The sequence below is a fragment of the Sebastes fasciatus genome, chromosome 18, assembly GCF_043250625.1.
Source record: "Sebastes fasciatus isolate fSebFas1 chromosome 18, fSebFas1.pri, whole genome shotgun sequence".
Lineage (NCBI taxonomy): Eukaryota > Metazoa > Chordata > Actinopteri > Perciformes > Sebastidae > Sebastes > Sebastes fasciatus.
Window position 1 is genome coordinate 5,710,957 of NC_133812.1, and position 17,711 is coordinate 5,728,667.

The 17,711-nt window shown below is 42.8% G+C and overlaps 1 protein-coding gene across 4 annotated transcripts in view; it reads right to left on the minus strand.

Moving 5' to 3' along the window:
- Positions 1-17,711, minus strand: part of fynb (FYN proto-oncogene, Src family tyrosine kinase b) — an 89,061-nt gene that overhangs the window by 60,592 nt on the left and 10,758 nt on the right. For 2 of the 4 annotated variants that reach the window (XM_074616098.1, XM_074616093.1), the window contains exon 3: positions 5,495-5,563. The exons of 1 other annotated variant lie outside the window; for it this stretch is intronic. The gene's annotated coding sequence lies outside the window, so the exon portion shown is untranslated. Of the gene's footprint in view, positions 1-1,969; positions 2,004-5,494; positions 5,564-17,711 lie in introns of all 4 variants that reach the window. One more of the 4 variants, XM_074616095.1, reaches the window with a different exon arrangement.

Genomic DNA, 17,711 nt, shown 5'->3' on the forward strand with positions numbered 1-17,711 from the left:
ACAAAACCAATCAGTATCAACAGACGACACGCGGCATAAATATCCCAGTCCTCTCTGAGCCAAACTCCAGCCTTCTGCACGCGGCCTCCACCCACCCGGCCGACCTCTATTACAGGCAACGGTAGATAGATGAGGGGGTAAAGTGAGAGATCATTAAAGTGCTGTGGTTGAACCCCCTCCAGCCCCTGAGTTTCCTACGCCCATCCTGGCCCTCTTTTATCTGACAGAAGATGGAGGGATGACAGATGGAAAAGAAGACCAAACATCAAAAGAACTTCTGTAGATTAAAACCACTCGGAGCAGGTGGTCAATCATCCCACCTCTTCTTGCTCTTTTTCCTCTCCACCTCCACAAGCTTTTCACCTACTATGCTGTATGAATGTACGTATGGAGAACACAAACCTCATAATTCTTGTTGTGCAAGCCGGACCCGACTACTAAGGAAATATACACCCTGAAAAGAAAATCTGCTATTGGCAAACAAACCTGCATTTTTGGGCACATTTTGCTGCTTGGGTGTATATTTTTATCTTGAGATATTTCTAGCGCATTGTTTTACACTCATGCATGGGAATAATGTGTTAGAGAAGAAGCAAACCTACCAAGCAGTCACTGACAGTAACATCGATAGACCAGAATAAAATGCTTTGCCACCACACAAATAAGAGTAAGGAGCTTGACGTGTGCTTTTTTTGTTGAAACTGCTCATTATCTTTCTTTACTGACATGTATAACCAACTGAATGGAACAGGTCCTTTGTGTTCTCTTTGGAATTTTTTTCAACAGCATTATGGGAAATGTAGGAAAAAGCTACCTGAACTTGAACTACAGACGGGTGATAAATTAAAGGAAAAACCTTTTAAACACATGATTTTATACAAGTAACAAGGGCTCACTGATTGGTTCACCCATCTGCACACCAACAAAGAAGAGAATTCATTGTAAAAACGAATTTCCCTAGAATGTACATCATCAAGAAATAATTTAAATGGTGGGATTCCCCTTTAAATGTGTATCTACATGATGACTAATAATGATATCTACATTCACAAGAAGCCACACACTCTACAATATATATATAGCTGCACATGAAGATGTCACTGATGGATATGGTGACTGTAACCCAGAGCAGTGCTGCTGTCACTGCTGGCAGGTACAGAGTGATATCTCAGCGTGTGGAGGTGTTGACTCCCAGGATCCAGCGCTCCACGGCGGCACTTTGATGATTCCCACAGCCGACGTCTCTCAGCGGGGACTGCGGCTAATTCGCTCCTCGACGGCGTGGTGACAGTGAGGATGGGGAGAAAGTCGCTCTGACGTGAGCGGATCTGATGGTCAAGACAGCTCTTCTATGAAGCTGGATGCTTAACAGCCATCACATGGCCAAAGGAAGACTTGGGGGGGTGGGGATGCTCTATGATCAAAAAACTGCTGGTGACGGCTGGTGATGTGTCACGCTGAGGTTTCGAGGGGGCCTCTTTAAGACTTTGGTAACAAGCACCGAGAGCCAGCATACCCAGTGCAGTACATCCTGTGTGAGCTGTGGTGGGTACACTTCAGTTCGAAAGCCCAGATCCTACACAGATCACTTAATTAGGCGGAGGGAAGGAAAGTACGCGGAAGAAAAATGGCACCAGATGTGTCAATATAACAGAGTGGGGCTTAACTAGGTTCATTAGCGGCAACACTTCTGCCCACTGACTGCGTCTCTCCTCACCATCAGGCGAACTGAGAACCACAATGGAGGCGCAGTCTGAGGGCAGCGCTGACATTTCAGTGAATAGCTGCCCAGCCCACACTGGCACAGTCATTATCGCGGAGGTAACAAGCTGGGAGGAGGAGAGGGCCCGACAGTCGGCTTTGGAGCTGCGAGGAGGCCAAAGGGCGAACGCAGCTATGTGTTTGTCTCATGGCTGCAAATGATTCTAGCAGTGAATATCAATGTCTAGGATAATATGAGGATAATTACCACTGTGCTGTTGAGCTCTTCTTTCTGCAGAACTCTCAAAGAGGCGGCAGAGAGAAGTGGAAGCATGAAAACATGATTGGAATCGGTGACTCATGTTCTGTTTCTCACCGGCCTACAATACCACCCACCAACCCAGCGAGAGCGCTGAAGCACATACACACACACGTACATACAGTACATACACCTGCTCCACGTTCCCACAGTACTGTAAAGTTGATGTGCTACCATTGCAGCTCTGCAGAGCTTCCTCTGACGCCCGCCGCGTTCTGTGGCATTTCATCCACATTGCAGACACCACGCGAGCCGAAAAAATAACAGTCACACGCGAAACTCCGCAACGAGGCCGCTCCGCCGGCTCCGTCTCTGAGCAGAGAGACATACAGTTACAGAAGCACCATAGGAAAACTGGAGCACACATAATAAAGGAGCTATTAGCGCAGCCATGACTGAGCCTGCATAATGAATACACTTGAATGTCGTATACTCAGCTGACTCCGGTTTCCTGGAAGAATCCCTTGTTCAGCTGGTTTCCACTAACCCATTGATGAATTTCTACCAAAAAAAGCCCTCCTCTCCATTTATAGCTGTTTGTCGGTTGCTCGGCTGGGGATTTTACAATGCGTCTCCTTTGTCGGCAGGCTGGGTTTGGATAGTTGGAAGATCCGCTCGCAGTCAAGAACAGGAAGCTACAAACTGTAATGCCTTTGACTGTCTTGGACAGACATGGACAACTCTTTGGCTCCAAAACAGGTTGCAGAACAAGAGAAGCTAACAAATGGCTGGCTGTGTAGAATTAGAAGCTTCTTGACTGAACTTCACTACTAAATTAAATGACGAGGCCTTTGCTGCTAGTTGTTTGTTTTTAACGTACAGATGGGCGACAAAATTTTAACCGATAACCGACCCTCGTTAACCGATTATTAACCGTTAACCAACAAGATTAGTGCCTCACATGGAACGGTGCGCCAGCTGCAGTGTATGGAGCACAACAGACAACTGAGTCCCCAGTTCACCTGTCAGGAGAGCTACTGTAGCAGCCACGGTGCTGCGTTCACTGTCCCCAGTTCACCCGTCAGGAGAGCTACTGTAGCAGCTACGGTGCTGCGTTCACTGTCCCCAGTTTACCCGTCAGGAGAGCTACTGTAGCAGCCTCAATGCTGCGTGTAGTGTCGCGGACACGCGGCCGCTTTCCCTGTAACTCTCCACCGCACATTTAGTTTAGTTTAGCAGGTTGTCAGCTGTGTGTCTGCCGACGTAACGATAGCGAGTGTCCGACAGACCGTGTGTGTGTGTGGTGGCGGTGAGTGTGGGGTTGTCGGTGGCGTTATAGCTGTGAATGTAGCTGTAGCAGTGTGCGTACAGTTTATTTGTCGGTGAATAAATGCTACGACTCCTCCGCTCAAGCGAGCTCAAGACGGGAACCAACTTCCTGTATCTGTAACTCCGGCTCAGACTCTCTTAAGGTGGGCTGTTAAGGTGGATTAGCTTTTCTCTTTAAAGTTACGAGCCGCTCCTCTGAGTTTTTATTAATTATTAATGTTTCTTTTAACCGTTTAACCGATAGCGTTAATCGGTTAAAATGCTTAATGTTGGTTAACGGTTAAACGGTTAATTATTAACATCCCTAACATCATTCATTTGACCATTCATGGTTTCCTAGTAAGATACAGCAACAGTGAATAGCTAACCTCCTTTCATTGCTTTCTTTTATCTATAAAAATATATATTTTATCCCAAACTCCTGCCTATTTGTCAGCCATCCTTCTAACAATCCACATCTTTACTGTACAACTGCTGTTGGACTCAGGTGCATTGTGGACTTGTGAACAGTCCAGCTGTGAGTCTGAGTTGAAAAGGCAAAGCTCACACTGCTGCTATAGCTGCTGATGTCTAATCTGACATCATGTTCCACTCTTTGTGTTCGCTCACGCTAACACTCGGATTAGGAAATGACCGTTGCATCTTTCATCTGCTGCAATATGTTGCATGGGATACATGAGAAATGGCATAGTTGCAGTGTGTACTGGCTGAGCTCACATTATGGGCCGGTCTCACTGCTGCCTACTACTGCGGATTAAAGATGGCAGCAGCAGGAACAGACAGTTGGGTCAGGTCATATATAGATATAAAGGAATACCACACTTTAGCTTTTAGCTGGTAGCATCTGTTGCCCTGTAGGTCAACCTGAGACTACAACAACATACCGCACGGGGCTCGAAATACTTTTTTTCTGTGTACATGCATTGTTGCATTAAAAATGTTTTCCCTGTAACAAAATAGTTTTTTTTTACTGCACCATTTGGTGTATTTGCCACGTCTTCAGTAAATTAAACAACAAATATTTTAATCTGAATTTTATGAAAAATAAACATATTTAAGTAACAGTATATTATATTTTGAATGACGTTTTATTGGCATTAATGTGCTGTACACAATATATTTTCTATGGGTGAAAAAAAAAAATTGATTTACCTATGTATCGCAATATTTATTTATGATTTTGAAATAGATTTTTTTAATGCCAGAATCGATATATTTGCTTCATTTGAGTCTGTGCGGAGGTAGAAGGAAGTTACCGCTTTTATTGTTGTAGTCTGAGTAACGTGACGTCATATCCGTTCCGTATCCGTCAACCAAAACAAACATCAGCGAGCCTAAGCGAGAAAGTAGAAAACGGCGGCAACCTGCATCATCACATTTTAAATCCAGCGTGGTAAACACTACATATTCAGTATGGAAGTATGGAAACACTTTGGGTTTCACACATTGACAGGAAAAGCAGAGCTAGACATCACGGCTAAAGCTGCATGCTAAGTCCGTCACGAACAGGAAACGTTATCGTATCACGGTAACATGCGGTTGAGCCGGCCGTCGCCCTCATCTCCGTGTTCAAATGGGCCGACGCTACAACTGTAGAGCACCCATATACTGACATTTATGTTAAATGCATTCAAACGGCCCCGATGGAGCTGACCATGGATGTATTAAGAGAACGGAGTAGTAGTGTTAAAAAAGTTAACAAAAATCACAATAAATCGTAATATCGAATCGCAATACTTAAAAATACGTACCCTAACATGCATGTGCACGTGGTATTTCGAGCCCTGCTATAGTTTCCTTTTACAGTACAAATGCTGCCCAGTGTAGAATATACAGTCCATGCTAATGCACCACAGGTATGTGTATGCACTTGGGACAGCAGGCTGGCCTCTGGCAAATCTCAGCTAGTGATGGCCAGCTGGTGGGTAGCTATACTGTATCTGTGCCTGGTTTAATGCATGTGTGAGTGTGCTCTGCCAGCTTTATGACACACATGCACTCACAGAAAAGGAAAATCCTCCAGAATGAGCATGTTTTTTGCGGTCCATCTGCTGTCAGATACGTGTACATGAGGTCGTCGTAAAACGGCAACGTACGTCCGTGCAAGTAAACACGCCCGAATGCATCTAGAAGAGTGTTTGTGTGGGGTTACAAATGAGAGCGTGAGAGTGCATGTGGAGTCCAGCGGAGTGTGAAGAGTCATACCTCTGGTTTTCAGCGTATCAGGATTTTTATTTCATCCACATTGCTTTGTGCGCCGCCAAAACAGAGGCCCTGCAGGGACACACAGAGAGACGCTCAATTATTCATCGTCGCATTCAATAAAACATGAATACCAACTGCATGTGCCAGCCGACCGTCATTCACACTTCTTTGCGAAAATGGGTCTTGCAAATCTTTTCCCAGAATGCTTTGGGACGACGCCAAGTGACTGACAACTTCTATTAGTTTTTGACCCATTATCAGGGTGATAAAACACGAGACAGAGTGATGAAAGACAAGAGAGGAAGAGATTGATAAACACAGATTTGTCCAGCTGGAATGAATGACCCCAATTCACTTAGAAGAAAAACATCTCACCTGACTGTCACAGAAACGTGTCAGCGTTGTGACCGTAATATTTCAATTAAACGATAAAACAACAGGTTGCTGCAAAGAGCACACTAGCTGCCAGCTTGAATCAAAAGCCTGTGTGATGTCCCCATTTCACTGCTCGGTAGTTTTTTTTTCTGCCTCTCTCCAGCAGCCAGGTGGATTTTTAGAAATCCATTCATTCACTTCTCCAGGTGTGAATGAGGACACGCTATTAAATGTAGGGCATCACAAGCAGGCTTGAAAAAAAAGAAAAGCCCACTCAGTGCTATCTGGTAGTGGACTTTACACATAATCTTTTTTTCATTTCATGCACAGAATCATTGTTATTAAACGGACATTGTGTGCGTTACAGGCCAGAAGAAAAGACTGCAATATGTACACGCTGGCAAAACAAACCCATCCAGTAAAATAAAGAAGGGACTGAATATATCCCGATTATATATTCCCCCTTAACGCCCAATCAGTTCATAACATCAAATTCAACTTTATTTTTCAATATGTTTCTATTAGGGCTATCAAAGTTAACGCGATAATAATGCTTTAATGCAATTCATTTTAACGCCACTAATTTCTTTAACACATTAACACAACTTGTGATTTCTCAGTTTTAAAGCTAAAGTGAAGATACTGGTATCATATGAAACTAGAAAAACCTAATGAATCTATTGGTACCAACCATGTCATACTAGCTTGTCGGAAGGAGGCTAAATAACACTCCAAACTTACGCTAAATTTTGGCAAAAAAAACTGTCATGGCCATTTTCTAAGGGGTCCCTTGACCTCTGACCTCCAGATATGTGAATGTAAATGGGTTCTATGGGTACCCACGAGTCTCCCCTTTACAGACATGCCCACTTTATGATAATCACATGCAGTTTGGGGCAAGTCATAGTCAAGTCAGCACACTGACACACTGACAGCTGTTGTTGCCTGTTGGGCTGCATTTGAGCACATTTGTTATGCTAAATGCAGTACCTGTGAGGGTTTCTGGACAATATTTGTCATTGTTTTGTGTTGTTAATTGATTTCCAATAATAAATATATACATACATTTGCATAAAGCAGCATATTTGTCCACTCCCATGTTGATAAGAGTATTAAATACTTGACAAATCTCCCTTTAAGGTACATTTTGAACAGATAAAAAAAATGTGCGATTAATTTGCGATGGACAATCCTGCTATTAATCGTGATAAATATTTTAATTGATTGACAACCCTAGTTTCTATAGATTTTCCCCATGCAACATTTCCACATTTTTAATTTCCCTTGTGCTTATATATAATAATGAGACATGAGTCCACCACTGCCTGCCCTGGACGTACATGGAACGCGCCCAGCCAACAGTATTTATTATTGATGTATTGTAGTGTTATATTATTGACTAGTCTGATAAACTTTTAGTGACTTTTGTCAGTTTTGAAGGGCGCCAAACTAAACAAGAGAGCCTTCAATAACCCCTCAGAACTAAAACGTAAAACAGTGGTGGAAGAAGGAAGTAGTAAAAATTCTCAATTTCGAGTAAAGGTCCTGCAGCCAAAATCATACTTAAAAGTACATAAGTACTATCAGCTAAATGTACTTAAAGTCTGTTTGTTTTTTTGTTGTTGTCTATAGCCAAAATGCTGTCAAAACTTTCATTTATAATTGCCAATAAAGCATCAATAATTCTCGACTGGGAAAGAGGCAGAAAAAAGGCACGGAGAGAAGAACGATTTTTTAAAATACCAACCCAAATCACAGAGATGTTGATTCACATAATATTATCATAAGACCTCTGTGTTTGGCAGAATATGGTAGGTGACTAGCAAGGTATTTTTTTTAATGTAAAATCTTAATTTGAAAAGCAGCTGTCAAATAAATGTAGAGGAGTTAAAAGGTACATCAGTCCCTCTTTCCACCTCTACTGTACTGTAGGTAGACAACCCTTCTGCTTAGTTTATCAGCATTCATCTGATGCTCTCATTGAGAGAGTCTCCACTTCAGTCCTACGACAGAATACGTGTAAACTGTGAGAGACTTTTCTGACGCGCTACAATGCGACTTTTTATTTACAAGACAACTCTCCACCAGGCGTGGGTAAACGTTACGGCGGCTGCCAGCTCTCTGACTGACAGTAGAAGGACACAATGGAGTCGTTGTGTGGCAGGAGGGTCGGGGGTTAACTGCACGGGCACAGCCTCCTAACTGCCCTTTATTTACAAAAGACGCGCTGTCACCGCTGCCAAAATATGTTCGAAACCCCATTAGCTGCTGATTTGACTTTAAAGCTCAGCCATCGCTAATCTAATTTAATCTGTCTCTGTGGCTTCGCTGATTGCTGGAGCGGGGCGGGTAACGACACTGCAAGTGCACACGGGCTTCGCCGATGTGATGCAACTGTTTGCTCTGCAGCAGCAGCAGCAGCAGACGCCCACGTAGAAAGCTGCTGCTGATGGTTTGTGTATGTGGGGGTCTATTATATGATCGTTTCCTGTTATTGGTTTAAATTAGGCCTCAACTGACTGAACTTATTCTTTTGATCCAAGTGAACTGATTTTATAATCACAAAATCAATACATGTGAAGCAGGGCATGATGGGAAACAACCTGAGAATACATATATATATTAGTTTGTGTTTGTGTGCAGCTTGTTATTTGACAATGCAGACAATTATGGTCATTACTGCGGATATTATCAGCCGCCAGTCTGACCACACACACCACCTGTTATTATATACACCACTTTCTAATTTAGTGTAACAGCTGAGTGGCAGAGATGTGGATGTAGATAGCGAGTTGGCGGTGCTGACTGCTTCTGCCTCTCAGTCTCTTGACAGATAATACAGGACAAAGAGAGACGGAGTAGAAGAAGAGACAGAGGAAATGAGAAAGAGAAAACAAAGCAAAGATAACGAGGACAACAGGATGAGAAGACATCGGGTTTGACACACTTCCTTTACAGTTAAGTCTGCGGTGTTATTTTCTCACATTTATGGATGACATCATACAGCGCTCAACTGTGCAGGTCAGAAAGTACCTTTAAAAAACAACAACAACAGTTTCTACAGCACAGTGGGGATGTGAGTAAGTGTTCAGTAGTATAGTCACATGTTTCAGACAGAAAACAAAACTGCTTTTCCAGCCGTAGCTTCTATTTTGGGGATCTGTGCATAAGAACTGTGAGGGTGTCCCAAAATACTGGAGCTGACCTCAGTGTGTGAGTGAAACATGTGATTTAAGACTTCTTTACCAGCAGAAAATTGCCATTTGGCTGCTCCGCATGTCTGCCTCCTTCCTCCCCCTCCGCTCTCTCTCTCTCTCTCTCTCTCTCTCATGGCGACGGGTTCGTGGAGCCCCCCCCGGCCCCGGAGGGATAGCTGACTCTCTCTCTTTTCATCAGCAGCCCCCTCCAATAAAACATAATGGCAGCGAGGCTGCGGGGGAAAGTCATTCAGCTACGCGGAGCTGTCACATGGCCCGGCCGGGGCACAACGGGCTCAGTCATTCTGCCTGCTGCTGCTCGGCTATTGGGACAGATGAGTGGGCTACTGAGCTGGCCGGACGCACAGCAGCATCCATAGAGAAGACACCGCTCTCAGTGTGTTGAGCTGCCACAGAGGGACAGTGGGCAGGAAGGCATGGCACTGCCTGTACTGTACTGGACAGCCAGAGTTCAATCAGGAAAATCAGGCTTTGTGCTGATTTGTTATTTCATTTTCCCCTATTTGCCCAATATGAACCCTCAGATTTAGACCCATGTACGGACGGAGATTGTTAACGGCCAACATTATTAAAATAAACGTCCGCATTTCTAGTCTTTTATTACCTTTAAATGTGTGTATATTGTATTCAATTATGTTTTTTTTTTAATCAATATAAACATTCATGTAGGCCTAAGACTGCACGCATGAAAAGCAAAAGGTAGCTAGCTAACATTAGCAGTGCTTGCCGCGCTAATGGTGCTAACAACGGCAACAGTGCTGACAGAATAACAGTTGATTTACTTTTACACTTCTCAAAGGGTGGACTGGCTGGGCTTGACAGCACCCCTCGCCCGGAATCTCACCACTACCCGGAGCCGTGTTCCCGGTCCCTGCGTGGAGGAACGGGGGCCCCGTGTCCGCGGCGCAACTGTCCTCGCTGTGCCAGCGGTCTGCCGCGATGTCGTCAACCCACTCGACCCGTCGTGAAACACGGACCTCGTTTCCTTCACCGCGCTTTGAGGGTGTAACTTTTTTGCCGTGTCATCACTATTCATATCGATGTGTTTAAGATTAAACTCTTTACTAGAGCGCAGTGGTAGAAGAAGTACTCCGACCTTTTACATAAGTAAAAATTATAATTTCATCACTTTTATGTTACAGCTGGTTGTAACCTCATTTTAACTACTTTATATACTTATTAATTATATATATACTACTTAATAATACACAATAGTTTACGAGTTGATTTATATTTTGTATTAAGAATCTGAATCTGCAACGTAGCTAGTAACTAATATTGCTCAAATAAACCGTTTAGCTGTAAAATGAGAAAGTTAGTGACCCGGCAGCCATGTTGAGATCAGTTGAGGAAATACCAAGCACCGCCCACCAGCCGGAGCACACACTCTCATTTTACAGCTAAACAGTACACTACAAGATGTTTCTGACAACATTTGAGGAGAGAAATAGGCATTACAGTAACAGAATATTGATTCATATTTGATCAGCGCTGCCTAGTTTGACTGTTTGATCAGCGTTTGTGAGTGATTGACAGCTGCCTCCGTTGAATGAACAGCCAATAGGAACGCTCTCTCTCTCTGAAATGACCTGTGATTGGTCAGTCTCCCGTTAGGGGCTAGATGTTCTAAAGCCTGAAAACAGAGCCATGAGGAGGTGCAGAAGTCTAGTTATCTCTCAGAACACTTGAATTACAATATGCTGAAAGGTTATTATGGAATTTTTGCCCAATGATGCCAAAAACATTCTGCCTACTGCAGGTTTAAAAACAGTACTTGAGTAATCTAAATGTACTTAGTTACATTCCACCACTGATAGATCACAAAATAGTTCACTAGAGCACACAGTTCTTCATAGATCTAGCCTCTTTATTTGGCTCTCAAAGTGCACCAGATTGATGCATTGAACTTTGAAATGATAATTTTCTTCCGGGGGAACATGAGGGTCCGAGGTGACGTCATGACTTCAGCTTTTTATATGCCCATGCTTCATAGATCTTTCCAGGTGCCTTCAAATTCATATACACAAAGAAAAAAGGAGAACTTATGAAACTTATTAACTTTTTTCATGGATTGAAATTTGTGAAATTGGCCATGTACTCCTCCAAGTTACCACCTAATAGAAGACAAGTGGTGGTGCAGACGGAGAGGAAACTAGCAGGAAGCCCTTTTCTGAACAAGTCTGCAGGGCCACGCTCCCTCGCTGGCTTCCCACCTCTGAACACAGCCACTCATAATGTTTGGGGGCCCGGGCCAAGCCGGAGGTGCCCCTGTTGGGAAATGAACCCGAGTCTCTGGTGGTGGGCGACTGCTTTCTCTCTGAGCCGCTCAGACGCGCCGTGCCTTGTACAGTTTAACATAAAAGTCGCCGTCAGCCACCCACTTCTGGTTCATTTCAGGGCTAGTCTCTAAAGGGTAAGTAGGGCACTTTGCCGTTTCAATAATAGCTGCATTTGCAAAGCTTACAGCTGCAGGCTACGGGCCTTTACATGGATTTAGAGCAACCTTGCAGACTGCGGGGTAGTTCAGTAGTGATAATACATTAAGCTGCCTGTGGTTTTTTCCTCAAACATCGTCATGGAGTTCATGGTAAAGATATGGCATGCCAGAACACTAATTAAATCCGGAGTGTTTCATCCCCATTCCCATGAGCCCCGGCGGATGTGATTTGATTGACAGGTCAGGACTCCCCTCACTGAGAGGCTAACTGACAGGCGCTGCTGACGGGTGGATTAAAATGGACTCTGTGCTCTATCTGCGCTGGTTGTCTGCACATAGGCCTGCACTACAAGACGGAGGGATTAAAAGCATTATGGAGGAAGCAAAAATGAGGGTGTTTTTTTGTGATTTTCAGATCAAGAGTGAACACTTCAGAAACTGTGAAAAGCTTCTGTTTGTTCAGAGGAAGACAGAATTAATAACTGATCTCAGAGGCTGCCCTGAACAACACGAAGTTGTGGAAACTCCTGAATGACTGACAGCAGAATTACTACACACAGAAACCCTGCATACTGAGTCTGATGTGTTTTATTATTCTATTTGTTGAGAAAATTCGCAATACGAGACAAAACAATAATTATTATGTGGGTGCGATGGATAGCGCTAGAGCCCAACGGGGCTAATGGATGAATGACATTAGCAAGAAGCTATCGTTTAGCTGCCATAGAGCTCAATCACTGTCTAATCTTTCCTACATCCTTTCTTTTGCAAGCATCCCTGATTTCAAGCGGTTCTGAAATCACCTGCCACAATCGATCTTTAAAATCGGTATCTGTTTGTTTGTTGTAAGGTAGAGCTACAACAGTTAATTGATTAATCCATTAGTTGTCAACTATTAAATTAAATCGGCAACTATTTTGATAATTGATTAATCAGTTTGAGTACATTTTTTGATGAAAAAATGTGAAAATTCTCTGATTCCAGCTTCTTGAATATGATTATTTTCTGGTTTCTTTCCTCCTCTATGACAGTAAACTGAATATCTTTGAGTTGTGGACAAAACGAGTCATTTGAGGACGTCATTTTGGGCTTTGGGGAAACACTGATCCACATTTTTCACCATTTTCTGACATTTTATAGACCAAACAACTAATCGATTAATCGAGAAAATAAGGAGGTCAGATTCCATTTTGGACGATGCTCTGAGTGGTCAAACAAACTCTGATGGATGCGGAAAAAAACACAGGTAATCGAACTTGTTCCGAAAACTTTAATGACGGCTGAAAGTTTCGGAGCTGGTGTGTAAACGTGATCGAAACAACGTGAAGTTGTATTTATTTTTAAAACGTCCAACAATTTCATATGAAAAATGTAGACTTGGCGTGCAAAGGCCTTTCCTCCACTAACAGTGACAGAGTGATGGCTGACTCATATGAACAGGTCCAACGTGGGTTGAATGGGCATCGGCACATTTAGTGTATGAAATGTCTGTATCGTCACTGCACTGCATCTTTATAATCTATGATAATCTGGTCATGCGTCACATCTCTCGCCTGTGCCCAGGCGCCGTCTCACTCCGTCTTCCTCTCCTTTGCAGTTCTCGGCAAAACGTCACCAGCGGAAACACTTTATATTCTAAAAGGCCGCAGTAGGAGTACCATCTCACTCTGGCTTTTGGGGGGTTATTTAACATGTCACAGAGCATCCTGGAGATAAAGCCCTGTGACGGCAAAAGGCCCAGGTTCTGGCGTGCCAGTATGACGCCACTGCCAGAATGAGCAATCATCTCCTTTGTCAGCATCTCGCAGCTGCATCAGCAATGCAGAGAAGTGACGCTGCAACCCAGTCGAAACGGAGAGCAGAGCGTAACACAGAGGGCAGACAGGCAGCAGAGTTCAGCAGACTACAGGATATACTGCAGAGGAAAACAGGCCATAATAGAAGCTGCTGGCGAGGAGTCTGACACACACAGTTACTATCTGAGAGGAGATGAATTCTACATATTAACACTCTTCCACTGTGCTCTGTGTGTAAATCTGAAATAAGTCCACATTGAAATTCATAGAAACCATAAAACATAATAGCTTCTTTGCATTGCAGATCTTCAAACGGCATCATCCACGTGCAGCACAGCAAGGCTTTGTTGAATGTAGAATATAGCCTTTGTCACTCACACATGACATTAGACACAGCTGGAAAACCCACAGCGAGTTAATAATGTATGAAAATCTCCAGGCCATTAACATGCCTACAGAAAGCACTTTTGTTTTCCCCTCAATATACAAACACTTGTCATCAGTCTGCCTGCCACCATGGTAAACATAGCATTAATAAATAATAAAGACTAGTGAGATGTATTGTCCGCCTCGCCCGTTAGTTTCAGCGGAGAGAACGACACCCACATGATTGCTACTTGTGTCTGGCAGGCGGAGATCCTCGAGATGCTCAAATGTTCGCTGTGCTTTTAAATATACAGACTACAGCAATTCCATCACCTGCTCCCAAATATCACATTTTTACTGAGCATCAGATATATAGATTTTAGGAGGCCATTCAAACATTTAGAACAGTATTGAGATCCATATTGTTATGTGGCACAAACTGAACTTTTTCTCCTACTAGTCTGTGGTCTGAAAACAAGACAAGAGGAAGCTTAACCAGCTTTCTGTTTGCATTTGTTTCTTAACTTTCACTGTGAAACTAGGGCTGTCAAAGTTTAACGCGATAATAACGGAAATTAATTTTAACACCACTAATTTCTTTAACGCATTATCGCAACTTGTGATTTTTAGGTTGTAACTCAGTTAGGTTGTGGGCTCATTCTAAGGCTCAGTTTTAAAGCTAATACTGGCATCATATGAAACTAGAAAACCTAAGGAATCCGTCGGTACCAACCATGTCATACTAGCCTGTCAAAAAAGAGGATAAATAATGCTCCAAACTTACGCTAAATTTTGGCGAGGAAAAACTGGCATGGCCATTTCCAAAGGGGTCCATTGACCTCTGACCTCAAGATATGTGAATGAAAATGGGTTCTATGGGTACCCACGAGTCTCCCCTTTACAGACATGCCCACTTTATGATAATCACATGCAGTTTGGGGCAAGTCATAGTCAAGTCAGCACACTGACACACTGACAGCTGTTGTTGCCTGTTGGGCTGCAGTTTGCCATGTTATGATTTGAGCATATTTCTTTATTCTAAATGCAGTACCTGTGAGGGTTTCTGGACAATATCTGTCATTGTTTTGTGTTGGTAATTGATTTCCAATAATAAATATATACATACATTTGCCCACTCCCATGTTTATAAGAGTATTATAAACTTGACAAATCTTCCTTTAAGGTACATATTGAACAGATAACAAATGTGCGATTAATCACGATTAAATACTTTAATCGATTGACAGCCCTAATTATTCTACACTGTGCCAACACTCACCGAAAGCGATGAGGTCGTCATAATATTACATCAGTTCACTGTCAAAAGTTCCCTTCTTGTGGGCGTATTGGGCTGGTTAACAGCAGTATGAGAGTAATGCAGAGCGGATAGTTCCCGATTTAAATAAAAACATTGCAAATTTTAGACTTAAATTTATTGCACAGCCCCTGGTGTTTGAAGAATATTTGTGAACGTCTTCTTTTAATAAGTGAAAAATAGCTTTGTACTAAAACATGTTTATATTCCTCAAAGTAATGTAATACAAAAATTAATCTTTTTGGTATCAGTACCAAAACTCAGGCAATGAATCTAAAATCGAAACATTTCAAATGATGGCCAGCCTTAACAAGAAAACCCACTGAACTTACTCTCTTCATCAACAGAAGTGTAGGAAAAGAAAACAACACTGGTGGTGTTTTTCAAGTGAGAGACACCAAATGTTGTCATGTGCTTCGCTAAATTCTTCAAACAACACAAGAAAGCCATTGAAGGGGGCTCTGCTTTACACACACTATCAGTAACACACATCTGAAATCCTGCAAGCTGTGCTGCATTGCATGCTGGTCTATTGAAGCTACTGTCAGTGGGGTACATCTGTCTCTATGTATATTACTGTTGAACATCAATATGAAAACCTCTGCTCTTAGATTGTGAGGAGCATCTCACCAAAAGTTTATGTTTACCACTGATGTTTCTCAGTTGTCAAACTCAACCTCTCCGCTGCCAACTCAGTGTCGACATGAACGAGTAACAGAATATTGATTCTTATAAAGTCATTGATCATCATGATGTTTTAATGCCAGAATCAATATCTTTGCTTCATTTGAGTCTATGCAGAGGTAGAAGGAAGTTACCGCTTTTACTGTTGTAGTCTGAGTAACGTGACGTCATATCCGTTTCATATCCGTCAACCAAACCAAACCTCAGCAAGCCAAGAAACAAAAGCAGAAAAGTGGTAAATACTACACATCCAGTAAATTACGGAAACACTTTGGGTTTCACACATTGCAGGAAAAGCAGAGCTAGACATCACGGCTAAAGCTGCATGCTAACTCTGTCACGGACAGGAAACGTTATCGTATCACGGTAACGTGCGGTCGAGCCGGCCGTCGCTCTCATCTCCGTGGTCAAATGGGCCGACGCTACAACTGTAGAGCACCCATATACTGACATTTATGTTGAATGGATTCAAACGGCCCCGATGGAGCTGACCTTGGATGGATAAAGAGAACGGCGCTGACGGGAGAGCTAGAGACAGACTTGGAGAAGTTAGAGGAAGTATACACGTGTGACTACGTCCAGTTTTCAAAATAAGGTGTTAACAAAGGGAACTGTATATACATGTATTTTGTAAAAAAATAAGATTGATTGGATTATTTTCACCAGAAGTATAAAACATAACATGTCCCTTATAAATTAAAAGAAAATACCACTAATCTGTGAGGGAAATGTCTTTATTTTTTTAATTTTTGGGTTGCTGGAAAATATTTAATAAATAATTCCTGACAATGATCCTGATATATTTGACTTCAGGACATCTCTGACTACATACAGGCTGAAAATCAAACATTTTTACTGTATCAATTTAGATATTTTCCAAAGTAAAAGTCCCTAGAAGTGTATGATTCAACTTTTTCCCATGGTCTAGTGTTAAAAAAGTTAACAAAAATCACAATAAATCATAATAACGAATCGCAATACTTAAAAATCACAATACATATTGAATCGGCACCCAAGTATCGTGAAAGTATCGAATCCGGAGATCCTATTGATCAGCGTTGCCTCGTTAGACAGTTTGATCAGAATTCATGAGCTTCATGAGCAGTGATTGACAGCTGCTTTAGAGACTGCTCGGCTCTGATTGGTTGATTTCCTTCAGGAGGGGTGGAATCTTGTAAATGCCGTTAGGAGCATGAGGAAGAAGCAGAGGAACCTGATTTTTCCACAGATTATCTGTCTCATGTACTACTGTCAAGATAAAGTGACAGCTTGAGCAAATACGACATTAAGTTATTGTTTATTAAAGTTACTAAAACAACAGCATGCTTTGGAAAAGTGTTAGCAGTAGAATAGTGAGAAACACTGCTTGATGAAGGTGCTGTGCTAATTACAATATGTCTTAGATGGCATACTGCGTGGAGTCAGTCGCTCTCTCTGCTGCTTCTCTAACCACCACATGAAGCCTTGGATCTCTCTCTGGCTGCTCAGACACCCGCATATGGAGGAAACCTGTTATAGGAACCTACCATTGCCGTTCCACTGCTTCAGCAGCAGCATAAACGTTGGGGTTGGGTGGTGGCTGGCAGAATTAAAAGATCTTTGCTCGATTTATTCAGTGGCGAGGTTTTAAATATAGACGGAGGCGCTCCAGTGCACTATTGAACTTGTGAATAAAGGCTAAATGGACTCGAGAGCTAAATGGAATTGGGAGAGATTAAGAAGAAAAAAACAAAAAACGAGGAAGATTAAAAATGGAAAATGTTGAGCAGGATATGAGAGAAAGCTGCATGCGTGCTGGTGCTCTCGTGCCTCGCTCGCCTGCGCTCCAGATGCAAATGTGCGACTGCGATTCTCTTCAGAGGAAATGAAGCCACACACTCGACGACCAGCAAACTGACTTTGCACGTTTTCGAGCAGACGCACGTGTAAGCAAACACAAAGACGAGCCGTGGCAGGTGGAAGTGGCGGGGCTGATAAGGGATTGTGCGTGATGCTATCAGCTCCATAGGATCCGTTTTCTCCTGCT